The following is a 3,550-nucleotide window of genomic DNA, read 5'->3' on the forward strand; positions in this document are numbered from 1 at the left end:
CCTAATCTAAAAAAAGTTATTCCATCACTCCAATAAATACAATTATTAACTTTGGCATTTCCTTTTACGGAAAATATGCAGTGCTGCAACAACAACAAAAAAATTGTAACATGACAAACATTTGATGCTCATTTGTGACATTTGTCCTGGGAGAACTTTCATACGTCCATATAACATATGCAGTAGCAAGTAATATGAAAGCTGTCCTTAAAATATTCATTAAGTCTGAGTGCAGTGGCTGAAATTATGCCTGCGTGTGGCCCGTGGCCTGGTGTCCTCTCCCCTCGAGCCCTAAGCATGTCCTGCACGTGACCCGACCGAAAAGAGGCGACCACAGAAATGCGAGTGCGAGGGGTGAGTGATGGGGAATGGCGTGAAGAGGAGAGGAGCTGAGAGAAGAAGGTGGCAGCCCGGCGAGTTGCTTTCAATTTGCGCTTTTTGGCATTTTTAAAAATGCATTAAAGGAGCAGCTTCAGCCGCATCCCTAGCCCCATCAAGGAGCACAAATAACGTGCCCAAAAAGATTTGCAGACAGACACAAACACAGAAAGAATGCGAGAAGTTGCGATGAAAGCGCGAAAATTACTTCCTAAATAGCCGCCTGACTGCCTGCCAAGACTGCTCAGGAATGGCTTCTACAGCCAACGGGGATGGCGGAGGCCTAGACGACGAGACTGGGCCGGGACGACCATGTTACTGGGCTCAATAAAGGAGACACAAGCACAAGCGCACGCCGAGGCTCGAGCTCACACATATAGGTACGAGTGCGCCAAGGGCTTGGAGGCAGGAAGAGGTCACAAGAGGGGTCGCCGGAGTCGAATTCAAATTGCAAATTCGCCGCAGATTTTTTATGCACTTTTCCCTAGCCAAAATTAAGGCAAGGGAACGTGGAGCTCCGGAACGAGTTCCAGACGGAGGCGAAGACCAGGACGACGAATGTAACAGGAACGACGGGAACGGGGTCGGAAGGTCCAGGGCCAGGAGCCGGATCGGGACAAGTAAGAGGACGACATTGCTGACGTCTTGACAGCGAAATAAAAAAAAGAAATAGACTGCAACAGGACTGGCAATGGAAAGCGGGCAGGCTGCGGGCGGGGAGCAGAAGGCCCAACTGAATGCAAATATTATCGTATCTGTATGCAAAAGAGGGTAGCGGTGGAGAGGAGCGGTAATCACGGAGAGAAACTGCACGGAAAACCAATAATATAAGGCCTTACCTGCATTGGCGGGGTGCGGTACAAAATGGGTTGCTGTTACTGTCAGTGACAGTAAAAGTTAAGCAAGATCTACAATTTTTAGAAATAATACATAGTATCTTTTTACAGTATTGTTTTTAATTTACTGATTAAGGGCTACTAAGCAATTTGTACACAATTCCTAGTCTTTAGAAATATTTACATATTCAACACAAAACTGAATTTTAAATTAATTTTCTACTACAATATTGATTTATTGGTAAAGTAGGAATAAGTTCAAATCAAGCCAGAGATACCTCTTATTTTATAATTTTCTCTGTGCAGGAGAATCAGAGAAAAGATGTAGAAAAACAGGTATAGGAACGCGTACAGCCAGGACTCTCTCCTTTCTGTGAGGCATTTCTAAAGCGAAAAGGTGACAAACTGCTCCAGCCACTTTGGAGAGGTGGAGGAATGGCTCCTAAGAAGGAGAAGTATCGCTGCTGTAAAGGCTACGAAGGATTTACCGCCCGCCTCAACCGTGGCCCATCTCTGTCCCACTTTAGACTCCCTTTTGCCGTCCAACTAAATGCATTTCGGTTTTTATTCATATTTTATTCAAATGTGGCAACCAAAATGGCACAAACACTGCGCAGTTATTTATGTAATTCGTTTTTTTTTCTCTTTGCAGTCATCCCTGTCGCACTGGAGATGCAATGAGGAGCTTGGAAATGAACCAAAAACGAGGTAAGTACGTTTTTGGAGACAGAAAAGTAAAAAATTTGATGGGTTACGGGTTAAATTAATTTTTTATAGGATGATTTAAAACGATTAAATTAGAGCTAATGGGTAAAAATCATAGTTTTCCTTTAAGTTATCCCTGAAGCTATAGAAATTCATTATACAACTTTGATAAAAAATTTATTTAAAAAATTTAAGTAAATATTATTTACAAGAACCTGAACATTAACGGGATTTTCTAAATTTACGTTTTGTTTATGGTAAATTAAAATTTAGTTGACGTAATACTAGCCAGATGGACACATCTTATCATTAATAATTTTAAATAAAATAGTTGTGAGCTTTACACAACGATGGCAACGCTTTTTAGTATGTAAAAAAGTCAATTCAGAGCCACAGACTGTCCTCAAATAGCTTTTAACTTTAACTTAGTTATTTATGTATTTATTTTTTGATTATTTAAGGGGGGATGGCAGTGAGGTAGGAATTTTAGAATTCTCATTGTTCATGCCGAAGGGCCGCGGGACATCAACTTGCCATGAATTGCATTTTCGCTCAGCTCATCCGCTCCTACCCCCATATTCCTATGCCTCCCCACGAAGCCTTTGCCTTTGCTTTTTCGCCATAAACTTGTCATCATTTTAATATTGGCAGCTTATAAAGCCCCGATAGATGCAGGGGCCCGGGGATCAGCAGGACTGGCTCAGACCTCAGATTCGAACCGTGCAAAGTAGGGAGAGCGGAACGGGAGGCGGGCGAAGCCAAAGCCAATGTCAAGCCAAGTCAAGACAAGCCAACTCAGCACCGGATTATCTGCGACAGCACCATGGCAAGCAGCAGGGGAGGATTGGAAGGTCACAGGATGTGCCCAACGACGGGTCTAGCTAGTTTGTGTGCTGCAAAAATTTACTGTGAAATACAATTTCCCGTTTTTATAGCTCATTTCCAACAACATTTGCTTAGCCACCGTCGTCGCCAGCGTCTATGGGAAAACAATTTTTATTGCATTTCGCTGGCAATGAGGAAAATGAACGTCGGGCGCGAGAACGATGGAAGAAGGGTGGTGCTGGGGGTGGTCTGTCGATCGGTGTGGGAGTAAGTAAATATTACTTCTTTTTTTTTTCTCCTTTGCTTTCTCCTCTTACCCTTTTTTTTTAAACACTTGGCATTAAGTGCAACAGCTGGGGCGGGAAGCGGTAGCCAGTCAGCCAACGTTTCCTGCATTAGCTGTGCGCTCCAAGATTCAATTATAATGCAATAAAGCGCGAATCAGAGCTACAATAAAAATAACAAAAATGAGCTGCTCTACTGGGGTAAGGATGGACCCATTCTCGGCCAGATAGAGGGGGTACAGTGCGTATATCTACAGATGCAGAGGACATACGTATGTATGGTGATATCGGGTGACGTTCCAGTTATTGGCAAAAATGTACTTTTTTCGCATTAATTGTTTGATTAAACATTAGAGTTCACTCAAAAAGGGATATTCATTATTTGTTTTAATTTTTTATTATTTTATTAAAATCTAAATATTGAAAATAAATTAAAAAAATATATAGAACCATTTAGTACTAGGTATTTTACTGTCGATCACCCTGTATGTATAGCTCTCTCTTTTGTTTTACATTATTTCC

The 3,550-nt window shown here is 42.0% G+C and overlaps 1 long non-coding RNA gene across 1 annotated transcript; it reads left to right on the plus strand.

Moving 5' to 3' along the window:
• Nucleotides 1–2,998, plus strand: LOC138929632 (uncharacterized). Its single transcript, XR_011445863.1, has 3 exons — nt 1–354; nt 1,867–1,922; nt 2,571–2,998. It is a non-coding gene; the product is annotated as an uncharacterized lncRNA (long non-coding RNA).
• The last annotated feature ends 552 nt before the right edge of the window (nt 2,999–3,550 follow it).

This window comes from Drosophila kikkawai, chromosome 2L (genome assembly GCF_030179895.1).
Source record: "Drosophila kikkawai strain 14028-0561.14 chromosome 2L, DkikHiC1v2, whole genome shotgun sequence".
Classification (NCBI taxonomy): Eukaryota; Metazoa; Arthropoda; class Insecta; order Diptera; family Drosophilidae; genus Drosophila; species Drosophila kikkawai.